At 37.5% G+C, this 24,992-nt stretch overlaps 1 protein-coding gene across 3 annotated transcripts in view; it reads left to right on the top strand.

The window, feature by feature from the left end:
- The first annotated feature begins 10,321 nt into the window (after positions 1–10,321).
- LOC150104479 (ATP-binding cassette sub-family C member 8-like) overlaps positions 10,322–24,992 on the top strand; it is an 822,612-nt gene continuing 807,941 nt past the window's right edge. For 2 of the 3 annotated variants that reach the window (XM_090395659.1, XM_090395657.1), the window contains exon 1: positions 10,322–10,457. The gene's annotated coding sequence lies outside the window, so the exon portion shown is untranslated. Of the gene's footprint in view, positions 10,458–10,799; positions 10,936–24,992 lie in introns of those variants that run through there. The other variant, XM_090395658.1, reaches the window with a different exon arrangement.

Here is a 24,992-nt window from a genome sequence, read left to right as displayed (position 1 = left end):
AGCAGCTTTCGGGCGCTTAGAAACCTCCTTAATGAGTTGCTTGGAATGAAAAGCTGCTTAGGTGAATAAGTAGTGGTAGTGTTATGGAGCAATGTGGAAATATCTGGTATATCAGCATCGAGATGCAGGAGAGAATGTCATTTGTTGATCATGGAGAAGATGATTTGGGTATTCCTGAGGAATTTCTTAGTGTCAGCTTGGCTGGGGTTCATGTTGCTAAAGGCCGTTAGCATCTCCCCTAGTGAGGCAACAAGAATCAGTGCAGAGGGCTGGCTGTAAGCTGCGAGGCTCCGGGTAAAATCCGCTGAGAGACCTCAGAAACGTATGTTTTATCGGCGGGAACACCCCGCACTGTGATTTCCGGCGAAGGTTTCGTGGCTTGACTCTGAGTGGGCGGAGGCAACGTCGTTCTTGTCTTCCGGAGATTAGAAGGGTGAATTGGGCAGCCTTTATAATTGGCTGGATTGGGGCATCCACAATTCGCACATTTAGTAGGTGTAGACCATGATTTTGTGCAAGTGTGCGAGGGATGGCTGTCACCACACTGTATGCACTTGTAATCTGCTTTACATAACTTTTGTGCATGCCCAAATGTTTGGCAGCGATGGCATTGACTGGCGGATGCCTTTCTTCTGAGTGGTTCGGACTTGATGACTAAGTTGCAGAATATCTTAAGGTCGTAAATTTCTCTGTGGTCTTTACTGATCTCCACTAAGACCAGAGGCATGGGGTGCTTGCCTGCGCGATATCTTAATTAATTCCTTCTCTGGAATATACACATCTATCAGGTATCTTAATATTAGAGAAACTTTCATAAATATCCTGGAAGAAATAATTTTAATTTGTATCGTTTTCTTGATTTCAAACAAGCATGCCAATAGGTTCAAATGTGTTCAAAATCACTCAGAACTATATAGAATAAAGATCAATAAATACTAAATATAACCATATATTGAAAGTTTTTATAAGATGCCAAGAAATTATAATCTTGTTTTTTCCTGCATCCTAGATTTATACGCACATGCAAACTTTTGTTGCTTGTGAAGGATAAAGCAGTGACTGAGAATTGACATTTATGTCTTTCGGGGTGACGCAAGATGCTTTTCATATTCCCCGCTATCTGTTGCGGTTACAGTGAGGGTAAAATTTATGAGCAGTTTGCTCGCCCTGATTGGGCATGGAGATTATGCATTGCAATAGGAGGTTAATATAGCTTTTAGTCTTCTATGTTTGAATATGTCTGTTGCCTCGTATGCTGCAGCTTGCTGAATCAAATCGTTGGGGTGTATGGACGTCTTTAGGAAGAACTTAGATGCTGAGTATTGTAGGAAAGAGAAAATATAGGGAATTGTATCTCTATGAAGTTGATTATTTCTAACATACCATGGAGCGTTTAGAATCATTCTGAAACACTTGTTCTCTACTTGTGGTATTTTGATAATGTTGATATTAGAGGTATCGCTCCAGGCTGGAGAGGCATAGGTGTTTATTGGACGAATAGTCATCTGGTATAGCTGCAATTTGATTCTGTTGCTGAGCTTGCTATTTCTATTAATTAGCGGATAGATCTGAGCGATAGCTTTAGGTGCCTTTGTGCACATAGAGTTGATGTGTTGGTTGAAAGATAGCATTTTGTTGAGAATCACACCCAGGTATTTTGTTTCTCTCTGCCAGGGAATTTTAGTATTGAATAGTAACACATCTCCTGCAGGAGATATTGGCCTTTTCGAGAAAAGAATGGCTGAGTTTTTTGGGGGGTTTCCAATCTCCATTTGTAGAACCAAACCGTCAGCTTTAGAAGGTTTTCTTGAAGCTTTCTGGTAATGAAATGGGGAAGGAGAGATCTGGTTAGTATTGCTGTATCGTCCGCATACAGGGCCAAGATTGAAGATAGCGGATTGTGTGGGATGTCCAACAAGTACATAGAAAACAGCAATGGAGCTAGTAGGGATCCCTGCGGCAGCAGGGATCCCTACTAGCTCCATTGCTGTTTTCTATGTACATGATTTTGACTTGTGTTGATCTATTCTGAAGATATGAATGGATTAGATGAACCATTTTTAGTGAGATACCGGCTGAGATAAATTTGTGTAGGAGTCCGAAATGCTAGATTTTGTCAAATTCTTTGAATAGGTCTAGGAAAACAGGTCCTGTGCACTGGCGCCAATTATAACTGATGGTGATTATTCCACAATTCTGTGGATTTGCTGGGTAGTACTATGGTGTTGACGAAAACCAAACTGTTCTTTTGGGAGGATGTTTAGGTCATTTACTGAGGTTTAGAGTCGTGAGAGGATGACCTTCTATGCAACCTTACCCAGATTGGAGATGAGACTGATTGGACGATAATTTTACGGTATGTGTGTCATTGCCTTGCTTATGTATAAAGATTACATCAGCCAGTTTTCAGGTTGAAGGAAAATAAGGATATCTTAAGATTGCATTTATTATAATGGTCAGGTGCACTACAGCTTTTCGAGCCAACAGCTTGATCACCCTGATTGAGATGCCATCCAGTACAGGAGCTTTATTGTTCATTAAGTTCATTGTCAGGATGTTTGAGTGAGTGTCTGACCGGTCGGTGAATTTTGTATATTTGATTGAAGTCCAAATTTCCATGTGCAGGTTTGCACTGCTCTTCCAAATTTCTTGCCATGGCCTCCACCATGTTCGCATCAGTGTGTACAAGGCCCTAGTCAGAGAGTATTGGGAGAAGAGATTTGCCTTTGTTTTTGATGTTTCTTAATAATTTCTCGACAGAGTGATCAGTAGATGATAGAGAGGGTAATTTTCTTCCCATAGATGGTCTGTATGTGTGCCTTGAGTGCATCTCTCACAGCCCCAGTAAGTCTATTTAGATTTGTTTTATCTTGTGGCGCACGAGTGTTAGGAAATCTTTTCCTAGGTCTGTTTTTCTCCCTGATCAAGTTCATAATGTTTTCAGGCAGACGACCATGCTCGTGGACAGAATTGTAGAAGGTGGCTACCGTTATGGAGGAGTTAATTAGTTGGGAGAGGCTTGTAACTGCAGATTCTATGTCGTCTTTTGTACGAATGTGAGGAACAGTGCCAATACTATCCCTGAGCGCTTCCGACAATCTTTACCACGATATATAGGAGTGAGGGGAGGAGACAGGTATTCATGTCTTCCTGTCTGAACTAGTATTGGGTTGTGATCAGATGACAACATTTAATGATCTTAGGCTGTATTGAAAATTACTGTCCCGCAGGATAGCTATATCCAGGATGTCTACAGTTCCAAACGTACTAAGGTGAGTTGGTTCAGTGGGGCCTGCCACAACAGCATTGTGTGATCCTATGAAGTCGGAAAGGATGCAACCGTTCTTTTTGATAGACCTGCAATTCCATGCAGGGTGCTTGGAGTTCAGATCCCCTGCTATAATGGTGGGTTCCCTGGCGCATCGCATAAGATGGCATTTAGGTCAGAGTGTAATAAAGTTTTTAGGGGTGGATTTTAAGCAGAGTAGATTTTCAGTCTGCCACCCGAACTGGTGAACATCTCCACGCCCGTGATCTCAAGGATATTGGTTGGAGGATTGATCATAGAATTGTGCTTGATGTAGTTTTTAATGAAGATGGCAGTGCCACCACCTCTGTAGAGCAATCTATCATTTCTATGTAGGGAGTAACCCCTTATTTTTTTAGGGTCTTAGATGAGATTCGCTGATTAAAATAACATCTGGTTAACATCTGTTAGTGAATTCTTGCAGCTCCAGAATTTTGATTCGTAGGCCATTTGCATTCCATGCAATGATTTGCAAAGAGGCTGGAATAAGTTTATTTCTATTCCTCAATTAGTGCTATGAGGATGAACTATGTTTCACGGAGAAATCTTTTGGTGGCGGTTGCTGAAAGGGGCTAAATCTTGTAGCATGTTGGCTAGAGAGGCTGTAATTACAGCTTAGATTTGTAGGTGCTGATTGGTTTGTACGGGCCACATCAGCATAACTTCTTATTTGCTTTTTGTTCACTCTATCTTTGAAGGTCTCTGACTGTGGACGACGGGACTCCAGATGTGGTGCAGATGCCTCTGGTGTTCTTGTACTAGAGGAAGGGGACTGTTTGGCTGTTTCCACCCGTCTATTTTTTTGGGTGCTGAATGCATCCCTTGTAGTTGGCCGGGTGGGTGGGCCACCGCATTTGGCACATTTAGCTGGGGTTGTTTTTGGATTTGTGCAGATGTTGGTTGGGTGGCTTGCCCCACATTTCAAGTATTTAAATTCAGCTTTGCATAATTTCTGGGCATGACCAAACTTTTGACACCCATTGAACTGCCCAGAAAATGCCCTTTTTCGGAGTGGCCCTGGTGTGACAATGAGCCCACAGATTGTTTTCAAGTTGTAGATATTTTTATATATGTTGTGGATCTCTATGAAGATTAACGGCATGGCAGATTTGTTTGGATCTGTACATTCTGCTGACCTTAACAGGAGGTAGATCCTGCAAGTTAAGATCAGCAACTATATCTTCTATATGAATGTCTTCACAGACGCCACAGAGAACCACTTTTAAATTTTTCTCCGAGCTAAGCGAAAAGGTATGATACTATATACCTCTATTGTCCACTACTTTCGCTAGTTGCCTATAGACTATCACCGTTGTAGGAAATATCTTTATTCCATCGTCCACATTTTTGGCCTTTACATAGCCAATGTGTGGGTTGGACATTATTGATTTTAAAGCTGCCCATCTCTGCTTCTCTCCTAATATAATCGGAGGCATCTTTTCTCCTGGAGAAGCAGTGGAATCCAAAACTTGATCGTGTTGTTCCGTTATGTTGTCTTTGAGAGGTTCATCTCTTGTTCTTCGGTTTTTGCTGAATTCTTAAAAATCAGAAATAGTGGGGTTTGTCGATTCCTACTGTTCTTTCATAATCTCCGCGTCAACACATCTGTGACACTTACCGGGTAAATCGTATCATACAGTTTCACCTTTTCTGGCCATTTTTGTTGAGCAGCTCGCCCAGTCTGATAAATTCCTGATAGACTTCTTCAAACGTTGTCTCGTTTGGCTGCTGTTCCAGTTCTATCAATATGCTGCTAGCAAAAAAAAAAAAAAAAAAAACTGTACACGGCAAAATGATTTTGAGGAATGACAATGGTAACGAGGTCACTGAATCAGTCGATATAGTGGAGTTACTGAGCGAGCACTTTGCAAAAGTGTATCATCCAGGTGGTGACATTGAAAAAATGAAGGAACCATTAGTTTATACGGGAATTGTGATGAATGAAGTCTATTACAGAACCTTAATGTGAACACATCTGTGGGATTGGATGGTATACCGGCACAGGTCTTACGTGAAGCGGCTAAAGAATTATCAGTGTCCTTGAACATGTTGTTTAATCTGAGTCTGGGGTCTGGTTTAGTCCCGAAGGTGTGGAATGAGAGGAAAATAGTTTCACTGCATACATGAGGATTCAAGACTACTGTTGCAAATTACCGACCGATCAGCATATCAGGAGTCGTTGTCAAGGTCTTGCAGAAAGTAGTCAAGGGAAAAATACAGGAATGGATTGATGCAAATGAGATACTGTACGGGGGACAGCATGGCTTTTTGAAGAGTAGATCGTGTATCAGTAACTTGCTCAAGTTTAATAACACAGTGACGGCTGAACTGGATAAGGGTAATGGGTTTACAGTGATACTGCTGGACCTGGCTAAGGCTTTTGACAGGATACCACATGGAAAGATGGATAGGTGGGTGGTTGATGGAGAGATATCAGAGAGTAGTTTATTCAGGAGTAGAATCCAAAGGACGGCCTGTGACTTGTGGTGTGCGGCAGGGTTCTGTTCTTGGACCACTGCTGTTTAATCTGTTCATTAACGATATAGGGAAGGATATAAGAGAAACAGTTCATTTGTTCGCTGATGATGCAAAGTTGGGTAGGGCGATAGTGAATGCAGAAGATGTCAAAATCTTGCAGGATAACTTGGATAGATTGGAGTTCTGGGCTAAGGAGAATGGACGTCAATTTAATGTGACAAAATGTAAGGTTATGCATTTTGGGGTGAAAAGCTTAGCAGCAGTATACCACATTGTTGGAACTGTACTCCAGGAGATTGATGAGGCCAGGGACTTGGGAGTGTTGGTGGAGAGGGAGATGAAGTTTAGGGGACACATTGCAATAATGGCTAAATCAGCTCATCAAATCACTTGATTGCTGAAAATACCTTGACGAGCAGAGACAAGCAAGTTATTTTCCCTCTGTACCGAGCCTTGATAAGACCTCATCTCGACTACTATGCCCAGATTTGGTCACCTAGGTTCTTTCTTGATGGTGAAAAGGTGAAGAAGATCCTGAGGCGAGTGACTAAGATGATAGCTGGTCTATGGAATGAACCATATGAGAGCAGGTTGAAGATTTGTGGGTTGCAGAAATTAGTTGACAGGCGGAAAAGGGGGGATGTGGTTGAGACATTGAAATTACTGAAGGGTTTCTACAGGATTAATTCAGGATATTTTTGAGATCAGGACTGGTGGTGGTGGGAGAACTAGGGGACACCTATGGAAGCTAGGCAAGAGTGTGGTTAACAGGGGTGTTAGAGCTGGGTTCTTTACTTTTAGAGTGGTTAATGAGTGGAATAAGCTGCCAGAGTCTGGTCTGTTGTGGGTGCTATGACCATGAGTAATTTCAAGGCAAGGTGTGGTAGATACTGTGAGAATGTCGTATAGGTGTGTGGACATTATGTTTAGGGCCTCCCTGGATGAGTTTAAGGACTCCCTGGAGGCTCCCGTAATAATAGTAATAGTAATAGTAATAGTAAAAACTTCCAAGGATGACTGTGCATCGTCTGCTCTGTATGTAATCCCTGCTGTATTAATCCTGATAACATCCTTCACTATCTTAGACATCTCCAATGCTTACCTTCTGCCGGCCTGGATTGCCAAGTAGTTAGTGTATCCACTCTCTAGCCAAAAGGCTGCAGGTTTGAATCTCGCTGTGGGCATGGATGCTTGTGTCTGTGGAAATACTAGTGGAGGTCGATGGTAGATTGCATTAGTATAGTTGCGGTCAGTTGGTGGATTGGGCAGTGGAGACAGATCTGTAGAGAAGTGCCCTCCCCTCTTTGAGTCCTTGGACTCGCTGGAAGTGTCAAATAATAATAATAATAATAATAATAATAATAATAATAATAATAATAATAATAATAATAATAATAATAATAATATCTGTCAGTTTTGAAAAAAAAGAGAACGCTTTTCGTGCAGTTTTAGTCTTACCGGTACTGCTGCAGGACTCTGAACTGTTTTGGTAAGAGCAGTGATTCAAAAATTGCATGATCTTCAAGACACATAATAAACCCACCACAATTCCAAAACTCTCCTTCAATAACACTAACTCAAAAATTGCATGATCTTCAAGACACAAAATAAACGCACCACAATTCCGTAACTCACCTTCAACAACACTGACAATTCTACACTCCCTCGGATAAAGCAGTTAAGGTAATACAAAACTGATATATATCTTGTATATACGTAGTGAAGAGCTGTCACAACTTATTATTAATATATATGAATCAGATATAGTTGTTAAATGCACTTTCTCTTGCACATAAATAAAAGTAAAGGTGACAAGAAATTATATTCTCGGTTTATCCTTTATCTAACTGTGAGCAAACAAAGTTTTGCGCGTGAAGTATCTTCATCACTAAGCTTCCAGTTTATGTATTTATTTCGTGTGCGAACTGCAGAAAATGCAAGAGCATATATATAAATGATTAAAAGCATACATTTAAAGAAATAGACATTAAAATAGTGGGGAATAAAATCATACATAAATGACAAAATGCAACTTGATTTATAAAATATCACCAAAAACATAAAATTTTAGATTTCACTCATCCAGTGATTAATATACTTTAAAGCTGTTTCATTACACTGCATTAAATCTTCTCGGGTACATATATCATTAATGACTATTAAGCAGCATTGCAGAAGATGATCCATAGTTTGTGTTTCACCACATGAACAGCTGCCATTGTCTGTGTAGCTCCATTTCACCATTTTCTGTTTTGATCTGCCCCTTCTGGAACAAAGTCTATTCACTGTCTTCTATCTTTTCCAGTCTAGATGTAATCCAGAAGGAAGAGATTCATTTAAGTTCAGAACCTCTGGCGATTATTCTTGCCACATTGTTCACTTTGTAACTTTCATGGAATCAACCAAGTGTTCCACTGAGTGAATAAAACTTTTCCTTAATCTTAACCTCCTATGTACTGCATCATGACCATACAAAGGATGCTGTTCATCATTTAGTTGTTATTACCACTCATATCAACTCTGTGTAGTCCTTCTGATGTGAGGAGGTGTATATACCAGACAGTAAGTATTGGTTTTCAGTTTTTGTAGGCTTAAAGCAGCCGATAATGTGCCGACATATTTCATTAAGAAACTTGTCAGTAATTTTGACATGTGATGAACTTTCCCAAACAGGGCTAGCATACTCGGCTGTCAAAAATCAAAGCGCCAGTGAAGAGGTGCGCAGTACTTGTGGATTTGCACCCCACCGAGATGATGTTAATCGGCGTCAACAATGAAAACAAAGTTTCCACATTAAGTATAATGCTCAGAATTATACACATATAAAAGGATGCATGCTTTGCATTATGTGATATTATGGAAATGAATGTGAAGGCATTGTCCTGTAAATACAAGTAGCTCTGTCTTGAAAATACTTCACATGGAAACTTTGTTTGCTCACACTTGGATATATACTTTCTTGGCATGTTTAATTTTATACTATCCGTATGTTATCAGAATAGCAAGAATTGTAACAATGCAATGATATCAAGAATATTTAAAAGCAGCGAACTAATCTCTTATATAAAATATGGAGAGGACAATATCTTAATTGCAGATATGTGAATCTAATTAACAGCATCAGATAGTTAGGACGCAAAAAACTCTCTTTAAAGAATACAACATATTGATTAATAATAACAAAAAAATTAATGAATACGGGTGGAAAGTTTAAAGGAAGTTCTTATTAATATAATATAGCTCTTAACGGGCACATAAATCCTACAAGATACTTTTGAGGTTTTATGTGCCCCTTAAGTGGGCAGTTCAATTTTCACTGGTAGCCCATCAGAAATAGCTGGCTGAAGGCTATCCCTAATTAAGCAGCCCGCAGTGAAGATACGGCTCAACAAGTGCCTCCATCCCGGGATCCCTAACTCTAACACAATAGTTTTAATAACTGAAATAGTGTGGGTTCTACGATCTATTTTCTTGACTTTACGAGACGAGTTTGAGTTTGCTTGCCCGTAATATTGTGGAGATCGACTATCTCGGGAACCGGTCGAAAAAAGACTTAGAACTTTCTCTGGTCGGCGACAAGACTTCAACTTGAACTCTAACTTCGGGCGGTTTAACGCTGAGGATGGAAACACCACTCCACTGAGCTACACATTTATTCCACGATAAGGTTGATATATTGTAATATGTTGTGACTCATTATAATTATTTTTCAGAAATATTACATGAGTGAACAATATTACAAGTAGCGAAAAATTATTGCATTGATGTACATAATATTTTATTTGATCGACAGTTCCTGCTATTGTGTTTTCCTCGGATGCCGTTTAAAATCAGTGATAGTTAAATAGCTATCTGTGATTGGCTAAGGTTGGAAATTTACAGTAAAACTCCTCTCTCCAAAAAAAAAAAAAAAAAAAAAAAAGAACGGCTTTAGCGAATTTATTTTTTATATTATATATTATTATATATAATATAAAAAAGCTAACGCCTACTCCTGTATACGGGAATAAAAAGGCGTTAGCTGATTTTTAATATTATTATTATTATTATTACATAAACTCTCCTGGAGTCAAATACTCATAGACGGAGGGAGGGAGAGAGAGAGGGGTTTAATATTAATAATGTTATTATTTATTTTTGACCGCTGCTCTGGAAATTTTGCGATTATCAGCAGTGTAGATTGGGTTCTTCCAAACGTCACAGGACTGGGTTCATACATTTCGAAGCGTACTAAGTTTCGTAGAGGAAATATTCTAGTTTCTCAGTTGGAGACCAACTAACATATTGTCACTCTTTATAAATAAGTCTTAAGATTTTATATTTTTCACGCTACTGAAATTATTTTCTTGGAAACAAAAAATTATGAATATTACTCTGTCGCTGCGTGAGCGAAAGGTTTATGTTTTTACAATTGAGGGCGCTCAATGGTGTATTAATTATGTGTGATTTTTTTTAATTTTTTTTTATTTATTTCTTAACTACACTTTTTTTCTTTTTCTTGTAGTTCTTGTTTTTGGTGTTTAGTCATTCTGTTGTGTTGTATTCAGTTTACTTGTATATGAAAGAAATGCTATCATAAATATGAATTGTTGTTAGCGTTGGAAATAATGTGATGAGCAGGTGTACCGCCAAAATTTAAACTACAACACGTGTTTGGTATTTACATCGTTGAGTAAGTGATGTTTGTAATTAACATCTGTGTCAACCTACTTATTTTAAGGAGTATTGAGAGGCCTTAGCATTTTAAAATGCTCGTGATAACTAAGGTCTAGGGGAAAATTAGTTCGCTAATTATGACTATTTAAATTAACTCATAGGTTAATTTTATTTTAATCATGTTAGTATGAAACATATAAGCTTACAAATATGAGTGATTCGTGGGCTATAAAAGGGCTGCATAATCAAATATACTTGGGCGTATAGGTCATAAAAAGTAGAGTGACACATTAAATAAATGTTAAATCCGATTAAGCTGAAGTTATGATCGGAATAAAATTTACGAGTATACAGTGGCCTGTTTTTAGTTTTGCTGCTCGAGGTGATTTTCAAAACAGGCATACAGCTGAGCTACAGAAAATGCCGTCTTACCACACACACACACACTTATCTTAAGTGTGGAGGGGGAACCCGAAATCTGTGCATGTATATGTGTATGTAATCCATATTAAATATATAGTTGGTATATGATCATTAATTACATTGATTCGGTGATTAGATGTGTTCATCGTTTTTTTACCGACTGAAATCGAAAAAATAGATTATAAGTTGATTTAATGGAGCACACAATGTGTTTCGTCGAAACGACTTATTCAGGTGTGGTAACACTTAAAACAAATTAATTCAGGACAATTCAAACTTAATTTCAGTTTACAAGTCTGTTTTATGGTCTTTTTTTTTTTTTTTTAATTTGCTTTAAGTGTTACCACACCTGAAGAAGTCATTTTGACAAAACATGTGTGCTCCATTAAATTAACTTGTTATCTACTTTCTCGGTTTCAGTCAGTCAAAAAAAGATGAGCACACACACACACACATATATATATATATATATATAATCGTCATTTTTATTAATAAAAATAACTGTCCGAACTGGGCTAATAATAGTTCATATGCTTTCTCTCCCTGTTCCAAAATTAAAAAAAAAAAAAGAAGAAGAATTGGAAGAATGACTGGACTTACACACTTTTTATGTTTTTCCTATCTATCCACAAAAGGTTATATGCAAACTTGAAGTACATTTTGTACAGTGGATGGGTGTGCTAAAATTTTTTTTTTTCTTATCCATTTTATATATTTTTTACATCTTTCAGGTACCAAGCTCTAGAGACCAAATATTGAACTTTTTCAAGCTATTTCAGGCCTCCAGTAAGTGGGGTGGTGGGATCACATCAGGCAATGAAATTCATTTCCCACCTGAAGACAATCACAAACATCCATGCCCATGTTACGATTTGAACTCGTAGCCTGTTGGTTGGAGAGCAGATATGCTAATCAGTCCGCTAACAATGCCAGCAGTTTGATTGGAAATGACTGATTGCCATCATGATGAGAAGACTCTTTAATGGGGTATTTTCAACTGAAGGTGAGTTGATCTCATATGGGGGGCCACAGGGTTTTTTCTTTCCTGAAACTATGGTTTTTCATTTTGCACATAGCCATCTAGAGAACACATGCAATTAATGGATAGAAATATTTTTGGTGGGTGGTAGTGGTATAAAGAGCCTGTAGTATGTAGATATTGGATTAATTAGTGCAGACAGTGAATTGTAGAGTGTCCTCCATGGTTCTTGGACTCCATAGAAGTATCACATGGTAATAAATAATGCCTATTTCTGCTAGTATTCACTATGATGTACTATTATTACATGACAACTTTACAGAGTCCAAGAACTTATTGAAGGAAGGCAATCTAGACCATACAACTTACTGTCTATATACAGATTAATCCACCATGCCATCTGCTGATGTAATTATTATCTATATACTGCCATCTGCTGCTTCCTAGTAGTATATTTAATGAGAAAAATACTATTAGGGAGTAGTTGGTGGTAATACCATCTTCTAGTGATATTTTAACAGATGAAAAATAACAATAGTATTTTGTTTTATTAATTCTGCCTGTTCTCTGCCCAGTTTTTATGTAGGATGCAATTTCCTTCCCCCTCATTAAAAAAAAAAAATTCAATCTATATGATCAGCTTACTTACTTTTAAATTAAAAAACGTGTTTCTTTATAAAGCTATTCCATGAGGAACCAATTGTGAAGGACTTTGGTCTTGTTCCAATGAACTATGTCCGTTGTTGATGGCATGCTCTGCAATTCCAGATCATATAAACATTTCTTTTGTTAGAATCAAACTTAGATCTTTTCTATTTGATTAGTATATTTTTTTTCTCATCATTCTTACAGTAGCATGTCGAGTCGAATATGAACAGTTTGTGAGAACATTAATATTTAACTTTTGAAAGGTTTGTTGAATTAATCTGACATTCCCTTAAATATTAGTATTTTCAAATAATTACTTTTTATATTTAGGTATTCAGTTGGGGAAAGAGGGAGTGATTATTTCAATTAAATCATAGTATGAACTTTAGTCAGCACTTTTATAAGCCTAAATATACAAGTTGTTACAGTATTCAGGAAAGGTAACCTTTTCAGTAAAAGACAGTTTTAAGTAGTGATGCCAACACATTTCAAAATGAGAAATATTTGTACCAGTAATTGTACAGAAGAGTTTTAGTAAGGAAAAAAAAGTTGATTTTATATAATTAGAAAAGTAGCTGACAATATGGGAATAACTGACATATGGGAATTAGACAACCTTATGGCAGAGTAGGAAATCAATACCAGACATATAAACAATGTTTTGGGAAAATTTGTATTAGGAACAGAGCTAATGCAATTAGTATTTGTTGGATTTTTGTTAAGGAAATAGTCATTAGAATTGAAGAACATACAGGAAGACTTTTGTTTTTGTTACATAAACTTGGCTGTAAGACAAGGGTGTGTGTTTCTTTATTGATATTTATGATCTGTTTGATAATTAATAAGCATTGAACAAAATTTGAAATATTAAATTTAACTCTTTACTTTCTTCAGGTGTTCACCACCACCACTAGTATTTTTTGACTGTAAATTGCATGTGTACTCAAGGACAATTTGTCTGTATATGGAATGAAAAACCTGAGTTTCCAGGAGAAAAAACTCCCCCTGCTATTATTTTAATAATAAGGTGATATATCTTTTTGCTATTTGTATTTTGTAAATATGACTTCTGTATTAATTCAGCCTTGGCATCTTTCCAGGTCTGGCTACCATTGATGACATTTTATAATGTTCATCTGGGAGTCTGGTGGGGAAGGGGAATCGACCACTATTCTTTGGACAGAGTGGTAGGCCTTTGTATGCTGCAGACTTAATTTTCTGCCATATGGAACTGATGCTTGAGGCATAGTATTTTTTGCTGCTACTGTGTAGAGCTGATGCATGTTGATTGGGCTTTGGTTGTGGCTTTGCATGTTTGAGGTTTGACATTTTTAAGATTAAAGAACAGAGTTAGATATCATAGTTTTTTTGTTTTGTTTGAGCTGTGAGAGAGTGTCACCACTCATGGTCACTCATGACTTTTTGGAATCATGAGGATATTGAACCAGTGTACTCCTTAGTTAATCAAATACTAGAGATTACAGATATGAGAATAATGGATAAAATGAGGGTAGTGAGCAGATGGTATCAGTGGCAAAAGCCTATTAAAAATAAAGATATTAGAAAGAAACTTGATATTGTTAGCATTCTAGAATGTGAGCAGAGCTGCTCTATCTTGATATGATCGCTTAAAAGAATAGAAAAGGAAAGGTTAGGAATACACATGTGATTCTATGATGATTTGAAAAAAAAAAAAAAAGAGACTCATATAACCTACAGATTTATGAGTTATTAATGCTTTTAGAGGCTGAAATGTAACATCTGACAAGATTTGAGACTTAACAAAAACAGTTAATTAGTAAGATGGTTGCAGAAATCTAGTAATGATGTAAACTTGACAGTACCCTGATAAGTTTACATTCCAGTATTCCATATATGCTTGTTTCAATAATCAAATTCCATGAGTTGGCATATTGAAAATAATTATGAAACTGGAGGAATACTCATGTAAATAACTTTATTAATCTAGAAGTTTTGTCTCAGTATCATAGGCATTGCCAATTAAACAAGAACTGACAACTGAAACAACAGATTCTGTTTCAGTAAGGAAATACCATGAGTAGACATATTACTTTAAATTATAATAACGAAATTAACTCACGTAAAATATTATTTATTAGTAGCATTTTTGCCTGAGTATCACAGGCATCTTCAGTACATGTAAAAAAGCTAATTAAACAAGAACTGACAATTCCAAAGGGTGCCACCTAAGTAACAAATGTAAGATTACTAAAAAGGTAATTAAATTTCCTAACTTATTTTAAAAAAAATAGATAAATAAATAAATAATATATATATATATATATTGTATACAAATTAAAAAAAGTTAGGAAAGATTAGCTGATTTAAAAATACTATCTCCAACAAAGGGGAATAGACGTAGACCATTGGATCTGTTTAAGTTAGGAGAATGAAGTAAAGTTTCACATGTTTCTTTATAAAACCATTCCATGAGGAACCGACTGTGAAGGACTTTTGTCTTGTTACAATGAACTATGTTGAGTGTTGATGGCATGCTCTACAAATCCAGACTGTTCAGATTCAAGATATTGAATATATGACTTGTGTTCTTCTAGCCGAATAAAAGCAGATCTTCTTGTTTGTCTGAAATAAGATAACCCACAAGAGCAAGGAATCTGGTAGACACCTGGATAACTGAGATGTGGAAGCTTGTCCTTTGGAGAAGTGAGAAAGGCGGAGATTTTTCTGATGGGTTGAAAGGCAACAAAAATATTTAGTGGTTTTAATACTTTTGCTATGTGTTCACTAATGCCTTGCATATAGGGGATAGGAATGCACGTTATTTCTTTATTTGAAGAGGAAGATATATCAACACTACTCAAAACTCTTTTGATGAAATAATTCTTATAACTATTAGATAAAAAAGAGGAAATAATATATTGCAATTCTTTCTGTAATAGTTCCTTTGAAGAAGAAAAGGAGTGGGCCCGATGAACCAGTATTTTAATAATTCCTGCCTTTTGACTGGGATGGTGATTAGATTTATCATGGATATAATGGCCTGTGTGAGTCTCCTTCCTATAGACTGAAAAATGTCGGTTACCATGATAAAATGCCGAGGCTATTTTTTTTTTCCTGTGGCATGCATAAATTAAGTTAAGGGGATAATAAATCCCTCATTATTTTAAAACTGGATATACGAAACTTGGAGATCGAAATCTAAGAGTTTCACGCAGAAGAACTGTTGGCGAGTCCAAGTGTAAGTCAACACCTGGTAGTGCAACTCAGAGCAAAAGGTGGAGCAGGCTCCCTCACTATCCTTAATATTTTCTCATAATGTAAAATGCAGCTCCTAGGAGATGTATTACTGCTTTACATTATGAGGAGGTCAAAAAAATAGCTTCTTGGCTCTTTATCGCAGTAATAATATATGGGTACATCTTTCTGGCAATTCGTATAGTAAAGGTACGTAAGTTCAGTTCACTTAAACCTTGGTATTATCCAGGTCTACCTACTCATTGATGAGACCTCAATAAAGATCGAAACCGGTCTAGGTAGTGACCTCTCCTCGTAATGTAAAACAGTAATACATCTGCTAGGAGCTGCGTTTTACATTATGAGAAAATATTAAGGATAGTGAGGGAGCTTGCTCCACCTTTGCTCCGAGTTGCCGTAGTGTTGTACTACCAGGTGTTGACTTACGCTTGGACTTGCCGATAGTTCTTCGGCATGAAACTCTTAGATTTCGATCTCCAAGTTTCGTATCTGGTTTTAAAATACTGAGGGATTTATTATCCCCTTAACTTAATGTAGGTAACTATCAAGGTCGGCAAAGTATTAAAAGATCTAAAAAGGCTTACTGCTTATTTACTTCTACACTTAGGGTGAACTGGATCCTTGGATGGAGTGCATTTAATTTAAAGAAAAACTTTTGTAATTCATCAGAAGAGCCATTCCAGATAGCAAAAATGTCATCTACGAGGGTGGTCTGAAAAGTTCTTGGCCTAACAATGAAGAAAGAATTTATAATTTCAAAATTATTTTTATTTTTGAACATAATCTCCCTTAAGACTAATACATTTATTCCAGCACCATTATCCCATCCCTGTAGTGGTTCTCAGTAAGATCTGCAAAATATTCTTCTACACCTACAATGAAGAAAAATGCTGGTCAGCATTTTTCATCTTGATTCCATGCTGACCAGCAAGGAAGAGATTTTAGTTTTGAGAAGAGATAGAAGTCAGAGAGAGCCAAATCTAGGGAATATGGTGGATGTTCCAACAATTCATAGTGCAGATCCCTTAATTTTCCTGTGGCCAAAACACCTTTGTGAGCAGGTGCATTGTCCTGATGAAAGATGATTTTTTTCTTCTGCAAACCGGGTCTTTTCTCACGAATTTTTTCGTCTAGTTTGGTTAAAAGATAGGAATAATATTCCCTGGTTATTGTTTTACCATTTTCAAGATAATTTATAAACAAAATGTTTTAGCATCCCAAAACACTGATGCCATGACCTTTCCTGCTGAGGGAATGGACTTTTGTCTTCTTTGGTGCTGAACAACAGGCTTCTGTCTACTGTTTTGACTGTTGTTTGGATTCTGGTGTGTAATGGTGAATCCAAGTGTCATTCATAGTAATAAACTGACAAAAATCAGTTTTATTTTTGTTAAAATGCTCCAAGCACTGTTCAGAGATTTTTCATAGCATAGACAGAGGTATTCGATCCTTATCCCAAAAAATCACTAACAGGATGTGTTGTAAATGTGCAAAAATTCTTTTTAATGCCAAGCCACTGTAAGAACAGGGGTTGGATTGACTGACTGGCTTCGAGTTGGAAAAGGAGTCAGGCAAGGATGTTTACTTTCTCCTCACTTCTTTAATATATATGTGGAGGACATTGTGTGTGTGTGTGTGTGTGTGTGTGTGTGTGAAGCATTGAATGAGCTCAAGACAGAAATTAGGATAGGAGGTAGATTGATCAGTAATCTGAGGTATGCTGAAGATGCAGTTTGTAATGACATGGAAGAACCAGGACTAATTCTTGAGAAAGTTAACAAGATCAGTAATAACGGAGGACTTCAACTGAATCCTAACAAGAAAAAGATGGTTTTCAAAGGAAATACAAATAGGGAAGCTCTTGAGAAACAGGTGTACCTTAATTGAGAAAGAATTGAAGTCGGCAAATTTGAGTACCTGGGATCCATTATTAATGTGAAGAATTGCTGTTCAGAAGAAGCTTAGGAATGGCTAAAATCTGGAAAGATGGATCTATCTCCATGGGAACAAAGTTGAGTATTTTAGATGCAGTTGTTTTTCCAACAGTGACTTATGGATGTGAGACTTGGGACCTAAAGAAGTCATATAAGAAACGGATATCTGCTTTTAAGATGTAGTGTTACAGAAGGCTGTTGAGGATATCATATACTGAAAGGCATACAAATGAATGGGTGTTAGAAAAGATCAGTAGAATTATTTAAATTAAGTGGATATTGAATCCAACATTATTTCAAAGCCGAATAGAGAAACTACAAGAGTTTCATGCCGAATATAGAGACTATAAAAGTTTTGGTGGATACAAGCGTAAGCAAACCTTTTATGAGAGGGCAACTCGTATAAAGGTGGATTAAGCTCCGATCACTGTCCTTAGTATTTTCCCATAATGTAAAAAACACATCTCCTAGGAGATGTATGATGTTATACATTATGGGGGGGGGAGGTCACTGCCGAAGTGAAGCCTTTTGGCTCTCTTTTTCAGTTTCTCTATTCGGCTTAGAAATAATGTTGGATTCACTATCCACTTAATTTGAATAATTTTGCATTGCCGAAGTGAAGCCTTTTGGCTCTCTTTTTCAGTAATTCTTGGTGCCTTTTGTGATTTCTCTATTTGGCTTTGAAATAGTGAGTGGTATCAGTGGAACTAGCTGTAGATCCAGAAATGAGCTGTTGTGTTTGTATACAAATGCTAGAAGTATAAGAAACAAGGCAGATGAAATGGTTGCAATAATTGCGTCTGTTCAACCAAAGATTGTCGGAATAAGTGAGACATGGTTGGAAGAGGATGACATCCTGACAGGAATAGAGATGGAAGGGTATGATATGTTTCGTGAGGATAGAAGGGGTAAAAAGGAAGGGGAGTGCTATTGATGATAGAGAAAGAGGTATGTCCATACAAAGTGGAGATGCAAGACGGAAATAGTGCCAGTGGTTTTGAGGCAGTATGGTGTGAGATAGAGGTGAATGGAATTGAATACTTGGTGGGATGTTGTTATAGACCAGGTAATGTGGATGGTGGTGATAGCGAAATGTATAGTCAAATTAGGCCAAGCAAATAAGAAAAGGGTGATCATTAATTATGGCAATATAGACTGGAATGATGACATAGCAACTGGAAGTAAAGAAAATGAATTTCTTGAATTTTTGAGGGATAACTACCTCAGACAGTATGTAACAGAGGGCACACGAGGATTAAGGATTTTGGATTTGGTCATCTCATCAGAGGATATAATTATAAATGAGGTGTCAAATCAATCACCAATTAGTGAGAGTAACCATGAGGTGATTACCTGGGTGGTTGCCAGCAGTGCGAGGACCCCTGTGAGAAAAGGGTATATGTGGAACTAAAAGGGGGGGGGTGATTATGAAGAGCTCAGGAGACAGCTTGCGGGTGTAGCGTGGAATGAGGAGTTAGCTGGAAAAGAGATCAATGCAGCTTGGGGAATTTTCAAAAGCTGTCTAGTAGATGCAATGTCTAAATGTATTCCAAGGGTGAGAAGGTTAAATTAGGTAGGTGTGAGATGGATGAATAAAGAGATTAAGCATGCGATACAGAGAAAAAGGGCATTGTGGAGGCAGCATAAGAGAAGTGGAAATAACCAATTTCATGAGGTCTACAAAGACCAGGCAAGGACTTGGTTGGTGAGAGTAGCTAAAGAGAGGTATGAACAGCAGTTAGCTAATGAAGCCAAAAAGAATCCTAGGGAGTTCTTTTGATATGTAGCCAGCATAAGAAAGAATGATTATAGAAGGATGACATTGATTGGAGAAAATGGTATAAAGACAGCTGTTGCAAAATGTGTGGTGGCGATACTTAATGAGCAGTTCATAAAGATCTTTCAATCTTGTGAATGTGACTTCATGGAGAGATTGAGACCAGTTGATGATGGGGAGGAGAGACTGACTGACTGTAAGTGAGTAAGAGGAGTTGAGTAAACTAGATGTAAACAAGGCTGTGGGACGTGATAATATATCACCGTGTATTTTGGAGGAATGTGCCAAGGAGTTGACACCTGCCTTGATATATTTTTTTAATACGAGTCTTGCACTTGGTCAAGTTCCTAAGGAGTGGAAGGAGGGCAAGATTGTGCCACTTCATAAAGGAGGTGATCAAACTCGAGCATCAAACTACAGGTTTATCTGTGTGTCAGGTGTTGTGGTTAAGTTGTTGGAAAAGCTTGTGAGAACTAGGATCCAGAGTTGAGTAGACAACAATGGTATAATCTTTGATGGACAGCATGGATTTGCTAAAGGGAGGTCATGTTTTAGTAATCTACTTACTTATTACAATAAAATGATTGCTTCCTTGGACAGAGGAGAAGGATACACAGTAATATACTTGGATTTCTCAAAGGCTTTTGATAGAGTACCTCATGATAAGTTGACAGTCAAACTAGAGCAGATGGGGTTGGATATTGGATTGGAGACTGGCTATCTGATAGGTATCAACAAGTTGTGTATGGGGGTGCGATATCCAGGAAAAGGAAAATCACTAGTGGAGTGCCTCATGAGTCTATTTTAGGGCCATTACTGTTTAACTTGTATATTAATGATATTGGCAAAGATTTGGATGGAGATATTCAGTTGTTTGCAGATGATGCAAAGTTGGGACGAACCATAAAGAGTAGTGAAGATGTTGTGGCCTTACAAGAAGACTTGAATAAATTGAGTGATTGGGCACTGAAATGGGGATTGTGAGTTCAATGTTGCAAAATGTAAGGTTTTAAAATTTGGAAAACAAAGATGGGATGCAGAATTTATGCTTGGTGAGAATATATTGTTGGAGATAAAGGAAATGAGAGATCTGGGGGTGATGGTGAATAAGGATCTAAAATTTAGGGGACACATCGACAAAATTGTGAAGACAACACAAAGGCTTCTGGGAATGATGCGGAGGACACTGACACGTAGACATAGGGAGATTCTTGTTCCGTTGTATAAGGCTTTGATTAGGCCACATATGGGCTATTGTGCTCAGATTTGGTCACCAGGTTTTCAGAAAAATGAAGAGATGTTGGAAAGGGTACAAAGGCGACTGACTAAGGTAGTTTCTGACCTCTGGAATGTTGAGTATGAGGAAAGATTGAGAAGATGTAATTTTGCAGAGTCTGGTGAACAGGAGGAAGAGGGGAGATATGATAGAGACCTACAAGTTGGTAAGGGGTTGTTATAGGATCAGTGGTGGAGAAGTTCTACAGTGAATAGTGGGAGATCAGGGGTGAACCAGAGGTCATCCCTGGAAACTGTATAAAGAGGGTGTGAGCAGGGCAGTGAGAGGCAGGTTTTTTTCATGCAGAGTTGGGAATGATTGGAATGCCTTGCCTGAGAGTGTGGTGTCTGCAAGGAGTTTGAGTGTGTTTAAGACATTGTATGATGAGATGTGTGTGTGTGTGTGTGATAAAGGGACCTCCCAGATGAGTCTTTGACTCCATGAGGTCTTGGGGTAATAATAAGAATAATAATAATGTTGGATTCAATATCCACTTAATTTGAATAATTTTGCATCACTGAAGTGAAGCATTTTGGGTCTCTTTTTTAATTCTTGGTGCCTTTTGTGATCAGTAGAACCTTAAGGATATTAACGGAAGAAAGTTAAAATATTTTGGACATATTGAAAGGATGGAAGGGGGGGGGACTTCTCAGAACAATAATAGAAGTTAAAGTTCTTGGAAAAAGAGGCAGGGAGTAGACCATCAATGAGATGGATGGATGGATGGCGTGTGTGGAGTGACTCTTCTTCAGAGAGTTGAGGCCACCAGAAAAGCAAACAACAGGACTACATGGCGAGGCCTGGTGTGGCACATCACCGAGCACCGGAATGACCATACGGCATCTGTGGATGCCCAGTGAACATATAGATTGTGAAGCTTCCTTGTCCTAATCTATCTTACGCTGAATTAAAAGCACTGAAATCACTGAAGAATAATTATAATTTAATTATTACAAAAGCTGACAAGGGGAAGGCCGTAGTTATTCAAGATAGAAGAGAATATGAGAGAAAAATGTCTCTATTGCTCCACAACTATTCAGCTTACAGGCCCCTCACATCAGATCCTACCAGTAGTCAATTAGAAAGACTTAATTCTCTTATAGATAATGTATCTATATGGGATGAAGATAAAAAAAAAAAAGACCTTAAAACCTCCTTTGGTCGTTCACCTTGATTTTATGAGCTTCCAAAAGTTCATAAACCAGGCATTGTGTTAAGACCAGTTGTGGACTGTATAGGTTGTCCCACTTATAAAATTTACAAAATTTTTATACAATTTATAAAATTACAAAATTTTTATCAAATTTATTCACTTCAACTAGAACTGCTACTTATATAAAAAAATTATTTGGATTTCAAAAATAAAATTTTGGTTATTATGATTAGTCTAGATGTGGTTTCATTATTTACTAATGTTCCTTTATTTGGCACCATTGAATTACTCTAACAAGAATTTCCTTCAGACATTGTAAAAATATTTGTTTTCTAATACATTCTGGTTATTTTTCCTTTAAAAACAAGTTATATCAACCTGTTTCTCCTAACTTCTTTATGGGGCACTTTGAAGAACGTATTTTGACAACATTTCTCCCATTGTTTCAGATATGTAAATGACATTTTTGCTATCTGGAATGGCTCTTCTGATGAATTACAACAGTTTCTCTTAAAATTAAAAGCACTCCATCCAAGGATCCAGTGCATCCTAGAAGAATAGAAATAAATAAGCAGTTAGCCTTTTTAAATTTTTTTAAATTCTTTACCAACCAAATGGTAACCTACATTTCTCAGTCTATAGGAAGGAGACTCACACTGGCCATTATTATTATTATTATTATTATTATTATTATTATTATTATTACGGGCAAATCCAGGGAGTCAACAGACTCATCGAGGGAGGCCCTAACATCATGTCAAGAACGACTATTCGACATTCACACAGTATCTATCATACCTCGCCATGAACTCATTCACAGTCATGCCACTGACAACAGACTCTGGCAGCTTATTCCACTCATTCACAACTCTCCAAGTAAAAAACCTAGCTCTAACACCCTTGCTAACCACATTCTTGCCCATCTTCCATGTATGGCACCTAGTTTGTTATATCCATACTAAATCTCATCACCATCCCAGTCAAAATATGGGAACTATTAAAACACTGGTTCATTGGGCCCACCCCTTTTGTTCTTCAGAGTAACTATTACAGAAAGAATTGCAATATATTATTTACTATTTTTTATCTAATGGATATAAGAATTCTTTCATTAAAAGAGCTTTGAGTACTGTTGATATCTTCCTCTTCAAATACAGAAGAAATAACGTGTATTCCTATCCCCTATATGCAAGGCATTAGTGAACACATAGCAAAAGTATTAAAACCACTAAATATTTTTGTTGCCTCTCAACCTATCAGAAAAATCTCTGCCTTTCTCACTTCTCCAAAGGACAAACTTCCATGCCTCAGTTTTCCAGGAGTCTACCAGATTCCTTCTCTTGTGGGTTATCTTATTTCGGACAAACAGGAAGATCGGTCTTTATTCGTCTAGAAGAATACAAAGTCATATATTCAATACCTTGAACCTGAACTGTCTGGACTTACAGATCATGCCATCAACACTTGACATAGTTCATTGGAACAAGACAAAAGTATTCACAAAAGTAGGTTCCTCATGGAACAGCTTTATAAAGAAACATGAAACTTTACTTCATTCTACTATCTTAAACAGATCCGATGGTCTATGCCTATCCCCTTTGTGGGAAATAGTACTTTTTAAATCGGCTCATCTTTCCTAACATTTTTAATTTGTATATATATATATATATATATATATGTATATATTTTATTTATTTCTTTATCTATTTTTATTTATTTTTTTAAAAAATAAGTTAGGAAATTTTAATGAACTTTTTTTATTTATCTTACATTAGTTACTTAGGTGGCACCATTTGGAATTGTCAGTTATTGTTTAATTAGCTTTTTTACATGTAATGAAGATGCCTGTGATACTCAGGCAAAAATTCTACTAATTATTTTTATGGCAAAAGGAATACAGAACAACTACAGGGCAATGGCCAGTCTGGAAAGCCAATCCAAGGCCTCATCCGTCACCATGTAGATGTCCTGTAGGCTGCCACCGTGAAATTGGCACCTTGGGCAGTCATTCAAAATATGAGTAATCGTCTGAGCCACAGGGGAACAATCACAATGAGGGTGGTCTAACAGCCCCCATTTATGTAGAAGTTAGCCACATCTGCCCTGGTTAGTTCTGATCCTGTTGATTGATGATCAAATCTTCCTGAATAGCAAAACCAGGCTGCAGAGCACAGGGATCTTCTACCAGGAAGCCGTTTGTTGGGAGATTGTTGGATCAGTATTCTCTCCACATGTCAGGTGTTGATGGCAGGGCAGCTGAAGAGAGTTCACCCATGGACCAGAGAGGCTTTCTAGATTTTAGGCAAAGCCTAGGTGGATTTATGAGAGTGGGTCTCTCATTGCTTTATTAAATTCTTTAATCGAGGCTTGTCTCCATATGTTTGGCAGAGCAATGTTAGATAAGACAGGCAGTCGAGAGAGAGAGAGAGAGAGAGAGGGGGGTGCTTCTCATTGTCCCACTAATTATGTTCATGGTAAAGTTTAGCTGGGTGTCTATAATGTTAGTGTGTGTGCACTTCTTTCCCAGACAGGGGCACAATATTCTGCTGCAGAGAATGCTAGGGCTAGTGAAGACGACCTTAGGACTTCTGCACCACAACCCCAGGTTGTTCCAGCAAACCTTGAAATGATATTGTTTCTTGTTTTAATTTTGTTGGACAGGTTGGTAATGTGCCTTTTATAAGTTAGGCTTCTGTCCAGGCCCACTCTAAGGTATTTCGGGTGAGGCTAGTGTTCTACCATTTTTTTCACAGAAAGAAAGGTTGAGATGTCGATTTGCCTCTGCATTGTTCAGGTGAAATACTGTAGACACAGTTTTTGTTGGATTTGGCGTCAAGTACCACTGCTTGAAGTACTCTTCCAGGATGTTCAGGTCTGTGTTCAAGATTGATTCCAGGTTGGCAAAGGAGGTAGATTGATGTAGGATCGCTAGGTCATCAGTGTACATATACTTGCTTGAGCTAGTATGTGGTAAGTTGTACACGTAGATGTTAAAAAGTAAAGGGGATAACACAGAATCCTGAGGGAGACCATTGTGGAGGGATCTGGGCCTGCTCTTTTTTCTGCCAATATGGACCCGGATCTTTCTGTTGGAGAGAATGAATTCAAAAAGCTGGAAAGTTTT

The sequence above is a fragment of the Typopeltis vanoorti genome, chromosome 7 (genome assembly GCF_054136105.1).
Source record: "Typopeltis vanoorti isolate ZY-2024b chromosome 7, IOZ_Tvanoo_1.0, whole genome shotgun sequence".
Classification (NCBI taxonomy): domain Eukaryota; kingdom Metazoa; phylum Arthropoda; class Arachnida; order Uropygi; family Thelyphonidae; genus Typopeltis; species Typopeltis vanoorti.
This window is presented reverse-complemented; position numbering and strand designations above follow the sequence as displayed.